This window comes from Lepidochelys kempii, chromosome 22, assembly GCF_965140285.1.
Source record: "Lepidochelys kempii isolate rLepKem1 chromosome 22, rLepKem1.hap1, whole genome shotgun sequence".
NCBI classification, from domain to species: Eukaryota; Metazoa; Chordata; order Testudines; family Cheloniidae; genus Lepidochelys; species Lepidochelys kempii.
In genome coordinates, this window is record NC_136401.1 from 17,210,170 (window position 1) to 17,224,569 (window position 14,400).

At 39.9% G+C, this 14,400-nt stretch overlaps 1 protein-coding gene across 1 annotated transcript in view; it reads left to right on the forward strand.

Moving 5' to 3' along the window:
* Positions 1–180: 180 nt before the first annotated feature.
* POU2AF2 (POU class 2 homeobox associating factor 2) overlaps positions 181–14,400 on the forward strand; it is a 29,715-nt gene continuing 15,495 nt past the window's right edge. The window contains exon 1 of the mRNA XM_073320699.1: positions 181–261. The gene's annotated coding sequence lies outside the window, so the exon portion shown is untranslated. The remainder of the gene's footprint in view (positions 262–14,400) is intronic.

Here is a 14,400-nt window from a genome sequence, read left to right on the forward strand (position 1 = left end):
CTACACGGAAGTGCCCGAGACTGGCTCCGGAAGCGGAAATAAGCAATGGAGGCCCTTTCGGGAGGGGGAGACGCTGAAAACGTTTACGTCTCCGTTTTGACCTTTGACCCCGGCAGAGGTCGGAAAACTCAGTGGTTCCGACCACTTCTCATTTGACCTTTGAACTCTGACCCACTACAGCCTATCCGCGACCGTCTGAGCCCTGTGGGCCAGGAACTGTCCGTGAGCCCGGCCGCCTGACCCCGGCCCATGCGCCTCAGGGTAGGTGGAGTCAGGCATCTCGGTGACCTCTTGACCTTTGACCTTCTGAACTCTGGCTTCAGAGGCCCTTTGACCTTCCCAGCAGCCAGGGTCAGGGCTGTGAGAGCAGTCGCCAGAGGACACCAACCCCTGTCAAGTGGCTGGGGGTGAGAATCAACCACCCGTTGCCACTTCTCCTACAGCACCAAGCCCCATCGCCCCTGCCGGCACGAGGTGCAACCCGTGCGGGGACCTCCCACCGGATCTGTCTCTGACCCCAGTAGAAACGCACATCAGTGAGCCCACTGTGCCAATGACCCCTTAGCCATTCTAGGCCCATGGTACTAGGGCTGTCACTGCTGCAGAGCGCTCTGCACACCACAGTAACACACCTACACTAATGAACACAAAACCTGCACTCACTGCAAACACACACAAAACTCATCACTTAATGAAACATCCAACGAACGGGAGCTGTAGCTCACGAAAGCTCATGCTCTAATAAATTTGTTAGTCTCTAAGGTGCTACAAGTCCTCCTGTTCTATATGCAGATACAGACTAACACGGCTGCCACTCTGAAACATGCATATCTAGTTAGAAGCAAAACACTTGAAGAAAGAGGTGGAAAAACTGGAGAGAGTCTAGAGGAGAGCAACTAAAATGACAGAACGTTTAGAAAACCTGACCTCTGAGGAAAAGTTAAAAAGTCTGGGCATGTTGAGTTTTGAGAAAAGAAGACCGAGGGAGGATCAAATAACAGTCTTCAACTAAGTAAAGGGTTGTTACAAAGAGGATGATGATCAATTGATCTTCATGTCCACTAAAGGTAGGACAAAAAGTAATGGGCTTAATCTGCAGCAAGATGGATTAACGTTACATATTAAGAAAATTTTTCTAACTATAAGGATAGTTAAACACTGGAATAAGTTACCAATCAAGGTTGTGAAGCCCCCATCATTGGAGGTTCTTTAGGACAGGTTGGACAATACCGGTTAGGGATGTTCTAGATATATTTGGTCTTGTTTCAGGGCAGGAGGATGGACTAGATGACCTCACTTTCAATGTCCTTTCCAGTCCTACATTTCTATGATTCTAAAGCCCAAATCTTCAAAGGTATTTAGACATCTAACTTCCAATGAAATCAATGGGTATTAGGCACCTGAATACCTTTGAAGATCTGGGCCCAAAGCCTTAACGTCAGGTTAGGAAATAATGTTACCTAGTCCTCATCTTCAGGAACTCTCTCATTCTCTGGGACCGATTTATGATTTATCATTAGTGAACCTCATGGTCACAGCTTCTGTTTCCATCATAATTATTCAGATATAAATGCACCATTGGGCCAGAGGAGCAGGGCAGCGGATAAGCCTCTGAAACTTACTGAATATGATTTTTATCCCCAAAATATTCATATTTTTTATTGGGTTCATCTTTTATTTAATGTTGAAAATCATGAAGGCCAATGCGAAAATTCATGCAAATAACACTAGGCAAATAAGAGGCAGAAGTTCTGAGTCAGTCAATACAAATAGCAATCCTGCTGTGAAAACAGATACACATCACTGGGACTTTGAAACCTTCCTGCAGTATCTTATTTGAGAACAATGCTTTCTATTCTTCCTGTGGTATGTGTGTGTGTGTAACCTGGATCATAAACAATGAGGCAAAAAAGGTTATAACATGTTTCTTTGGCGCTCTACAATGTGTATCACATTTATTTTCAGCATCATCTATTAAAGGGCATTGCAAACTTTTGTGGGCCGTAATCTGAACAACCTTTTCCCCCCTTTTCTCTCTGTTTGCAAAGTCCATCTAACTACTGGTGTTTTCTACCTCCATCTGCCGCTGAATTAGGAATTCAGGATCAAGATCTTAATGTTCAGTGTCATTTTTGTTAAGAGATAATATCAATGCCAGTACCCCAGCTTTTTTTTTTTTTGAGTACCAAATAAACAGGTGTCTACACCCACAATGGAAAGATACAAATTATTTAAAGAAACATGTCTGTTGCAAACTTTCTAAAGAAAACTGTTAAAAATTTTTTTGGGGGGGGTGTGACTGGGGGGACAAATTGTAGGTTTCATTTCTTATAGAGGTTTTCTTACGTATTTTTAAAGTGTTTTGCTTCCACCTTAAGATTGTGCTTACTTTTTTGCTTATATATAGGACTTGATCCAGCAAAGCCCTTAAAAACTTATTGATTTCAATAGGGCTACCCATCTGCTCTTAGTTAAGCATATTCTTAAGTATTTTGCTGGACTGAGGGCTTATTGATATCATATTATCTCACAATCAGTATACCTGCCTCTCAGGGTTGTTGTATGGATTGATTAATAGATGTAAAACACTTTTGAAGATATCAAAAGTAATGCAAGGGGCCCCATCATGCAAACGTGTATGCATATACTTAACTTTAGGCTTTAGTAGTTGCTTTGGGGCCCAAGCATTGAGTATATCATGAGATTTCATATGCTGGCTCTTTTTTCCTCTGTAACTTGACAAAGTGTGAAATCCTGCAATATGTTATGTTAACTGAAATTTACAGTTGGTCACCATGGTAAACAGGGCAAACATTGTCATTTGTTGTATAAACAAGTAAACCCCTCTCATCCCAGAAGGATCAATCAAATTACTGGCAGCTGGAGTTCACAGTCAAACATAGTAAATTAACTGTTTTATTATCCATTAACTTTATGCTGCATGTATCACGCTATCTGGAGTGGCTCACAACTGTGAGTGCCTACCTCAGATTGTCAGAAAACAAGGGCAGACATCCCAAATTGGAGGTATGTTTTATAATTAGATTTCACCAAGTCAGTAACAAATGTGAACATTTGGAGAACGATACCAGTCTTGCCAGGGAGTCATAGACCCTTTGACTCTCCAGCCTATCTTGCCACTCAGACAAACTGGACTTTGTGATAAAAGGGTACTTAAATCTAAAATCACACCACAGCTGGTTTCTCCCAGTTCAAGGAGACCATCCACTTACCCCAGCTCAATTGATACTCCACATTTTATACCGAAGACAATGATGGCAGCCAAATTTATAGCTAATAAATCTCTAGTTAGTTTACTAAGAAAAAAGAATGAGTTATTGAGAAATTAAAGCAGGTAAAATATAACAACAGGTGAATCACAATTTGTAACTTCAAATGGTAGCAGTGGTGTAATAAATGGCCAGTTTCCCAAAAGTCTTTCAGGGCTACCCAGAATAACTCTGGGGATCTCAGTCTTCTCATTCAGCTATTCTGCCCTGTTAGAATCCAAACAGTCCAGAGATGAAGGATTTTTCTTTGGATCCATTCTTATATCTTCTCACAGAGACAAGACAGTCTCTCTACCAACATGGACTTTTCCTTTGATGATGATGAGTGAGGAATGCACTTAGTCTTTTGACTACAGGTCATCACACACAGTGGCCGTTCTGATAAAGTCCATCATTAGCATTCCACCAGGCTTCTTTGATGTCTGATGAGTTATTTAGTTACAGGGGTATTTACGCTTTAAATGTTTGCTATTACGTTATAACAGGAACAGATAAGTTAAAACAATGTATGTAACATCCCTTCAGTTTTATAACGTTTAAACACCCAAAACACTAATCATTTTGATCTATACTAATCCACAAGTGAAATGACCTGAAAACAGTCTAGCATGATCTGATCGGCCAGTGTCACAGCCGTGTCACAACACAAAATAATGTTATTTAACAACAAACAGCAAAAATGCTCTCCATTTAGCAATGGATTTAAATCAAAATTTGAATTAATATTACATCTGTTAGGCCAGTGCTTTGTCTTAGTAAATTATTAGCAAAGTTTGTTTTGGGGCAGGCAAATAGAATAGAAAAATTAAACGGGATGGTGTAAGGTGTGTAATATGACCCAGTGGGTTCTGTTATGGTTACAGGGCAATACTCAATTGGCTGTATATCTGTTTCCTATTATGAATCCTGATCCTGAAAACCAAATAAATGGAAGATATGTGCCTAAAACCCCTACACTGCATTGAAAATCTCAGTCCTATGTTCTGGGAAGGCAGGTGTGTGATAAGAACTAGGGTCTGTGGTAAGAAGGATATTGGTTGGGTTTTGATTTCATCTTTGGTTCATTATTTTCTTGGCTTGGCATGAGGAGCAGCTGCAGGTTCAAATGTTTTTTTAATGCCATTATTTTTAATTGATAGCAAAGACACCTAGAGTCAATAGATACTTCTGGAACTCTAGGGAGCAATCTTGGATCCATTGAAGTCAATAACAAAACTGCCATGGACTTCAATGGGGCCAGAATTTCACCTATATCTTTTAGATCTAAAGAAATCAAGCAAATAAGATTCAGGAATAAGAGATGGAAGCAGACAGGGCTAGTGAGGAGTGCTGATAATAGGTAAGCAGGTAGAAAGGTGACACTATTGCTTAGTATGCAAAAACATATTCCTTTTACTGTGACCTAATACCACCTTCCAAGCTTTATTGGCTCCTTGTTACTTCTTGACATGAACCTTGATTGTAAGCTCTCTGGGGCAGGTGCTGGCTTGTTCTACATAATTTCCTGCTAAACTCTGTTTTTTTCTATCTTATCCTCCTACCCTTCTCCACTCTGTTGGTCTGTTCTGTTACATCCTGTCTGACTCCTAGCCTATGAACTCTCTGGGGCAGGGCTGTCAGACTTCTGCCTTTTTGCATTACGTGGCCAGACACACACGCCAAGTGATGTAGATTCAATATGTCATGAAGGGAGTTGCAATTTTTCTGTTATTTCAGCTCCCCATGAGCTGCTTTTCTTTCTCTTGACATGCATGGCAGGAGCAGCTTTTGCCAGCAGCCGTTCCCCCCCTACTCCTCCAAACAACAAATGAGGGATGGAAAAATAAAAGCCCTCCTCCAGTAATGCTGCCAGTGGAGTTACAAAGAGGAATGGATTTGGACTGGCAGACCCTTGAGCTGTCAACAGATTCCAGAAGAAATGAACTATTTGATTATGATGAATGTACTGGCAATATTTCACATAGGTAAATGTAGTGTTTACTTATGCAGGACATAGTATATTGAGCAACAACCTGCTGTTCTTGTAAACAAAATACTACAGACCTTGTCCCTCTTACTGCACTTTTCCTTTGACATATTTCCATGTTGAGGCCAGTAATGTCACACAATAGTGATCTCCCAACTGATAATCAGGGCAAGTTTCTGAACCAAGGGATAAGCTATAACATTTGAAGAAGAAACAGTAAATAGAGTTTCTGCCTCTTGGTTCAGGAAGAGCAGAAATGCAGAATTCATCAGAGTGCATTGCTATCTGCAAGGAGTCTAATACTATCCACCTAGACACAGTGACAACAATGTATTAGTAGAGTGGAAGCTTCTTGCATGCTAATGGAGAACAAGCCAAGGTCATTTACTGGGGAGCTATGAAAAGAGCATCTAGCAGGAAGGACTGAATATGGGTTGGTAAAGACATATGGCTAGTCATCTGTGGTCCAGATTGTTATTGACTGAAAGGTGTGATTGTCTTTGTGAAGCTGGTCAGTGGTCTCAATCCACTCCACTAGACCCAATCCAGTGCCCACTGCAGTGCATGGAGAGTCTCCCTTAGATTTCTTTTACATTTTTTAACATCTAACCTCGATTGTGAGCGCCCTAGGGCTGGGATTGTTGTTTTATTACTTGTGTTTACAGTGCCTAGCAAAATGATGCCCTGATCCTATGCTGGGGTATTGTGCTACAAGTAATATGGCATTTTCCTGAGCCCCACAATTTCTCTGGCCAAGTCCCTTTTCCTCTCTGCTATATGGAGTCTGCTGATCACTGCATGACTTATAGGTTTTTCATGGTAAATAACTTTTCCTCCATCAGCATGTGAAATTCCGTTTTCACCCATACAATGTCTTTTTAATCAAGAGGAAAAACCTTTGAGAATGATCAGCACTGACCATGCAAATTGCAGTGAAACAGACAGTGGAAGATTTGCATCTAAACAAATCCCAAAGAAGCTATTTCAGAGACATCATTAAATTGTGAAAAATACATTTCCGTCAGGCTCAAAGAGAACTTTATTAGTGGAGAATGAGCATTGACTTCATTCTCAACTGGAAAGCTCCTGACGGTTCATTTTCAGAAAGCTTGCAGAGTCTGAAAGGGGGAAATTCACAGCAGCATTCAGAATGGAAACTGGTGAGTTTCATTGTCAAAACTTTCCAAAAATAAAATGTATATCTCACTGATGGTTAATTGAAATATCAACAGTAGAAAAGAAAACAGGGGAATGGGCACATTACTTGTTGTCTGAACTGAAGTAGAAAGGCAAAGAAAGGAATATGCCTTTAAATCACTGTTTGGTATTTTCAATATTTCAGGTTTCAGAGTAGCAGCCGTGTTAGTCTGTTTTCGCAAAAAGATAAGGAGTACTTGTGGCACCTTAGAGACTAGCCAATTTATTTGAGCATAAGCTTTCGTGAGCTACAGCTCACTTCATCGGATGCATTCAGGTAGCTCACGAAAGCTTATGATCAAATAAATTGGTTAGTCTCTAAGGTGCCACAAGTATTCCTTTTCTTTTTTCAATATTTCAGTATTTTAGCAATATTAACTAATATTTTCAGCCTTCTCTAAATACAATTTAGGATGCTTACGTATTTCATAATGCACTTTTTCAGAACTTACTGGAAAATTGTAATAAATTCTGATCAAAGTTAGGTTCTCTCCTCTCTGCTGCCAGTTATTTCAGGTTTTTAATATCTCAGTGTCAGATCTAGCACACTGGCTCACTAAACTCAGGGGGACTGATTATGTGAATCTATCTAGGTGAGAAAAAGTTGCAGTGCTGGGCCCTTATTTCGTAATTGATAAATTAGATAGGCCCTGATCCTGCAACGACTTAAGCACTTGCGTAACTTTACATATGTGAGAAGACCAATTGACTTCAATAGGACTACTACTCGTCTGAGTAAAATTAAGCATTTGCATAAGTGTTTGCAGGATCAAGGTCTTATTTGTAAATAAAATCACTAATTTAAAACAAGCTTTCACTATAACATTCATGTGCTTTGCTTCAGTGGTTCAGGGTTAGAGCAGGGTAAACAGGTTCATTTAAATAAGAATCGGTATGAAAATTGGCTTATTCCTTGAACTGACGTTAATCCATTCCTGACTGTAATTCCTTTGATTTTTACTTGAAATACAGTGAAATCAGCCCTGTCCCATCTGAGATATTGTTTATGTTAAGACAATAGTAAAGACAAAATGTAAACATTTATATTTATATATGGACATGGGATCACATTTACCAGAGGAACTGATGACAGAAGTCAAATCAGTTAATGAGATTCTAAAATATTTGACGATAGAGCCTGCAAGTAATAATTGTTGTCTCTTTTTCAGGATGTGGAATTGGGGTAATGTATTATGGAAAGGGGGTCACAGTATATAGCTTGGCTTGCATGGGTCATTCTAAAGCAAATGTACTGTTGTATGAGAGATGCCATCTAAAAGTAGCCACACACAGATGACGAAGAGAAAGCAACCGAATACCTAGAACCCTGCAAATCTGCGGATATTCGCTTTATAGCCACAGACCATATTTGTGGATCAGATGTAGATACAAATTTTGTATCCGCACAGGGCTCTTCTGATACCTAGCTAGTGCTTTTCATCAATAGCTCTCAAAGAGCTTCATAATAATAAGAGCTAGTTATTAATTTTTATATGCTACTTTTATCCATAGATCTCAATGTGCTTTAAGGAGGTGAGCATCATCTTACAGATGCGGTAACAGAGACACAGAGAGGGGAAGTGACTTGCCCAAGGTCACCCAGCAGACCAGTGGCTGAGCCAGGAATAGAACCCACATGTCCTGAGTCCCAATCCAGTGCTCTACATGCAAGGAAACACTGCCTCTCCACAGTGGTACTGATAATTATATTTACTTCACAATGGTGAGACAGTGTCATTATCCCCATTTGACCAATGGGGGAAAACCAAAATGCAGAAAGGTAAAGTAATTTCCCTACGGTCACACGATTAGTCAGTGTCTGAGCCAGGAACAGAACCTACAGAATCCCAGAGCAGGGCCCCAGCCACGGGGCTATGCTACCTCCCGCTATATCACACAACACTCCCATTCAGTAGCCCCTGCAGCACAGATCATTTCCCCCCTTCCCATTGAATCTTTCACCCAATTCCTTTTGCATCAACAGTTTGTAATGTGCGTTCTTGACCTCTTACAGGTAAAGTTTCGTCAGTACATAGAAGGACGGATCCATCCGGTCAGAGAGTGTGACTATTCTGGTGGCAACTCTGCCACTGACATGCTGTATGACCTTGATCAAGTCATTTCACCTCCCCGTGCCTCAGATCCCCCTGGTAAAATGGGATTCATGATGCCCCATCTTTGCAAGCCACTTTGAGATCCTGAGATGACGGTAGTGAATAGGGGCAAAGTAGAAGTAGCATTATAATACAGTTGAAAAAATTATTTGACTGCTGAAGTCAACTAGGTCCTGCATTCAATTCTAGAACACTGATAATTGCTTTACAGGTATTTAGAAATCTGTTTACAGAATTGCTTGGATTTAAGATCTGCTTCAATGCATATTATCTCTAATGGCACGAGATTAGCTCATCGTTGCAATTTATGTATATTTGCAGTTTGAGGATCAGTTTTTCATGCTGGCTTTGTCTTGCTAAACAAGTTTTATGATACTGTCCAACCTAGCTTTATCCATTTGGTGTACCTGGAGCCTGAGATTGACATCCTGCAGGGCCTGAGTCCCATTTACCTAAGGCCCATTTATACAGCTCTGATAGTGCACATGGTACACTGTCAGAGAGGTGTAAAGAGGACTTAGTGTAAATGAGAAGCAGGTTCCAAGTCTTCTGTTGTATTTTGGCCTCATTTATTTAACACCCTAAATGCAATATTATGTGTGTTTTAAAGAATGGCAGAAATTAGACATGGAACAGACTGAACAGTAGAGCTGGTTGGAAAATTGGGGGAGAAGGAGAGGTAGGGATCCTGTAGAAAATTTAAGCATTTTGTAAAAAAAGCACAAGAATTTTTGGCCAAGAACCATTCAATTTTGGAGTTCTTTGAATTCTGATGAGAAATCAAAAAATATTTGAGGAAAGAAGACATATTTCACAAAAAAAATTGTTTAGTCAAGACCTCATTTTTTATTGAAAAACGTTACAATGGAATTTTTTCAGCCTACCCTACAGAAAAGTGCATCTAATCCATCCTTCGTCTGCTAGGGCTTTTTCTGAAGTCTGTTTTTCAAGATCTAATGCAGTAGGACTTTTCTGCTATTTCCCTGTAAGCTTATTCAACAAAATATCACTGCGAGAAAGTTTTTCTTAATTGTAGGCCAAATTCTGATCTCAGTGATACCGGTGTAAATCCAGGATAACAGTATATAAATCGGAAAGTGAATAGTTTTCTAAAACAGAAACCTGTAATTTGAACTGTTGTAAAGAATAACTCCTCTGGCCTCAATCCCAACTGTAGATATTAGTTTGCTCAGTCATTCTCACTAGTGATTCTGTTTTATTATACCATCTTTTAGGAATTTTTGATGGCAGTTTTAAAAAAATATTGCTATTTTAGCAATCATCAAATACAAGACTATATTTTTCCCTTAAGTTCCAATTCAAATAGTTCATGCCTAACTTTAACCATGTGAATAGTCCCAGTGACGTTAATGAGTCTACTCACATGCTTAAAATTAGGCATGGGCTTTGCTGAATCGGGGCCTGAATCCTTTATTTGGACTCAAACAGAAGGCACTTGAGGTAATTATTTTACTTGTCAAAACATATCAAGAGGAGTCTATACTATGTTATTTAGGCACTTCTGTTAGAATTATTTTTTTAATACCGAATTGTTAATTTAACATTTAGAGGCATCTGTATAGAGGTGGAAAACTCTCAGTGCAAGTACTGTTATGTATATATTGTCCACTTTTGCTGTAGTGCCTTGGCATATGATCTGTAGTGTGGATGCATCATATGCATTAGCTGTTTTGTTTTAAAGTTAAACAACTCAAAAGATTAAAATTAAATATTTAAACTTCCTAAAAATACCCTTAAGCAATCAATTTTACATGTATACACACAGACACACCTGTAAAATTTTGCTTGCTCGTTTGTTTTTTTAGCAAACCTTGTTTTCATAGCTTCTTGATTAGAAGCCCAAACACATTTTTATTAGAACTAAGACACTTTAGAAATGATTTGCATATAAAATAACTATGCCCAGGCTCAGAATTTGTGCTTCAGACCAATGCAGCAGAAAATATCCTTAATCATTTGGGTTTATAGCAGAAATAACAAAAGCCTATTCACTAGGACCCTGAATCAATACCTAGTGGAGTCAACGGAAAGACTCAATATGTGGATGAGTCAGACTCAGTCAGCGGGAAGACAGCTGTGCGAGGGGAACTCAGAAGATGTGAGTGCTATTCCCAGCTCTGACCTGCTTTGTGACCTTTTATAAGTCACTTCACCGCTCTGCTTCCCCTCCCACCTTTTGTCTATTTACCTGTAAACTCTTCAGGGCAGGGCTGGTCTCTTATTCTTTATTTGTACAGCACCTAGCACAGTGGAGCCCCGACCTTGGCTGGGGCCACAGACACAATTTGATTAAAAATAAATAATCACAATAATACAAACAATGCCCTGTCAAAGAGAATTTTAGACACTCTGTGACCTATGGCCAACACAAAGACCCAACACCACGAAAGCCTCAAATTTCACCCTACGTAAGTTTCTATGAGTTTAAATACACCTGTGGATAACAATATTGTAGGTATTAAAATGATAAAGTGAGCCAGAATGATGAAAAGCATAGATGTAGCAAAGTAAACCAAAATTTTAAAGAGATCAGATACTTCCTCTCTGATACGTTTGTGTTTACTTTCTGTCCGGAAACACAGATCTTTTTGTTTTCCAAAGGATTAACTCAAACATCAACTTCCCATTTGTAACATTTGAATAAAAGCCTTTTTTTAAACTTCTCACTGCTTTCCACAGGTGTGAGCTCTTTACGTGGGCAGACTCCAATGGAGAGGATAAAAGAGTCACCTTCAGTATTGTACCCTGCTACATCACTGGGCTCATTTACAGTCAAAACACCCAAACAAATGGAAAGTTTTGCAGAGATGTACTCAGAAAAAAACAAACAGATATGCCTCTCCAAAACTCAGATAGAGTGAAATTCCCTCCTGTGCAGGCTTCACTGGGACTTAAGTGTTGCCTAGTGGATAGATCACTGGACTGGGACTCAGGAGTCCTGGGTTCTAGTTTCAGCTCTGGTACTGTCCTTCTGAGCAACCCGTGGCAAGTCATTTTGCTTCTCTGTGCCTCAGTTTCCCCATCTGTAAAATTGAGCTAATGTAGATCCCTGCTTTGTAAAGCTCTCTGAGATCTACTGCTGAAAAGTGCTATATAAGAGCGAGGTACTTATTAATTATTATTATTAAGTGGTTCGTAGGCCTTGCATTGGCTCTCTGCACAAGGGCAAATTTCATCCTTAAAAAACAGCTTTGCCTAACTTAACCCAAAGTCTCTGAATATCTTAACACTGCCACCTGCTTTCAGTTCCTTTGAAGAACAGACTATTTTCTACCAAGTCAACTTGCTCTTTCATCTTGATTTGTTCAAGGGGAATATTTGGTTCAGATTAAAACAAGTAATTAAGTACAAAAGTCTTGCTTGAAATTATTTGCTTTTCTAACCAATCAGATATGCTGGGCCGAGTTACAACCTGCCAATCCAAATAATAACATAATATAAAAGGCAAAGTTCTCTGTGCCTTCAAATTGGTGTTGCTCCCTTGACTTTAATGGAGTTGCACGGATTTACACCGATGGGGAATCTGGCCTATAATTTATTTCTTATAGGTTTATAGAACAATAAAAAATGCCCACACATAAACCTCTGGGTGCCCCAAACACTTCAACTTAAATGTTCAAATGGGTGGTGACCACCCAAATATCAATTAGCTCAGCTAGCTGATAAATCAAAGCAACAAAAATGCCCCATTAGCCCCACCCCCAGAGACACACCCACAGGCTCCCCACAAAACCCTGTCAAATAAACGGCTTTTGCAACATGCCCAGAAGGTCACCAAGTTTTGGACCAATGAGGGTGGAGAACAAGTTCCAGAGTCCTGGGATCCTCACCCCCCACCCCCCATCATACTACTTAGCTCTCATCTAGCATGTTTGATCTTTCTCTTGTAAAGCACTTTGCAAATAAAGGCCATTTTCATTATCCCCATTTTACAAATAGGGAAACTGATGCACAGGGAGGGACATGAATTGGCCATGGTCATCCAGCAGGGCAGTGGCAGGTCTCCTGAGTCCCAGTCTAGTACCCTATCATCTATAATATATCCCTCTCTTTTATAATGATGGGCATCACTTTCGCTGACCACAGTTGTGGCAGTGTGTCAAGGGAAGAGAGGCCTCTCGCAGGTACACAGAACTCACACCCAGTGTTGGTCTGTTGTTTTTTTTTTTTTAAATGAACTAATAATAGAATCTTAAATATACACCAAACAAACCACCTTTTTCATTATGCAAGGCAACATACTGCACAGTATAGACTTCTACCGCTTGAGCCAAAGAAGTAACACTATAGCAGTAGTAGCTGTTATCCGCCAGTGAACCAGCCACTAGGGAAGGATACAGCACCCACTCTGTCAGTGGGGTTACACTTTTTAGATATTACTTACTATTAATTGATGTTATCAAGATCTTTAAACTATCTGGATTTTGTTGAATGTAAATGACAGTTATTCATTTTAAGAAGATAGTAAAAATTTAGTTAAAACAGTGGTGAGTGTTAGCAAAAAATGAGGTTACTACCTCTTTACTATATCTGCCTAATTGTTCTTTGTCTCATTGTTCTGTAATTCCATTGTGATTTGGGCTAGTGATTTCAAACGTGTTTTAATCTGTTTTGGTGAGTAGGATCTGAAAATGACTTCAGGGCAGAATTAGTATGATTGAGGCAACTCTTGAGATTACCACATGATTTATAATTTAAAAAACCAACCTTAAACCTTTTTACAGACGTGTAACATTTTGTGAGTGGTATTAACCAAGATGCATCAGAAATTACATGAGGATATGGAAAAACCGCAGCTTGTTGCCCCTAGAAAACCCCACATCCTCTATATATGAAGGCCGCAAAAATGAAAGACGGAAATTAATGAGCTCTATATGTAGCAGCTGCAGAATAAAGCCGTCACCGACTCCTCTGACCACAGATTCTCTCTGACATTGAAAGACAAGGCTAAGACTAGTGGTCTGAGCACAAGACTAGGAGACAGGAACTCCTTGACTTCTCAAACAGCCCATCCCTAGGGAACAACTCTTTGTTTTAATGGAATTTGCTCTGCCTAAATGAGACTCAGAATTACTAATTATTTTACCTTTGCATTGGGATGGTGCTTTCCACCTGCTTTCCACACAAGCAGTCAATGGCAGTGCTTGGACTAGAACCCATAACTCCTGACTTAGTTCCCTGTCTGCTAGACCATGCTGCCTACTGAAACAGAGAGTGGGCTTGAGAAACTGGTTCCTCGTTATCTAGAGTTCAGCACAGTTTAATCAAAAGCATTGTAATGAGAATGTATTTTAGCTGGACCATTTGGGTTTGGAGTTTTTTGTCCGTGTTGCACTGACAGTAATATTGCCTCAGAGTATGAATGTCTGTGCTAAATATCAACACCCGGGCTTCCTAAGCACCTTATTACCAATTTTCAAAGTCAGATAGGAGTTCCGACTGAGATGAATGGAAGCCGAATGGCTAACTCCCCTTAGTTAACTTTGAAAATCTTAACCACCAATTGTAAGTCACTTATGATCCCCTAGTCATCGCTTGGGTAACACAGGCTAGAGAATTTCACCCACTGATTCCTGCAGCAGAGAGAATTAGTCTTTCTCGCTGGACAGTGGCCATCATCACACCCAATAACTTCTTAATGAACATAAGACAGGGACTGTCGTTTTGTTCTGTGTTCGTACAGTCCCTAGTACAATGGAGTCCTGATCCACAAGCGGGATTCGTAAGAACTATTGCAATACAAATAATAAATAATAATCTTTTAGGCATACATCCCATCTTGATTTAAAGACACTTGGCAATTTGGCTATCC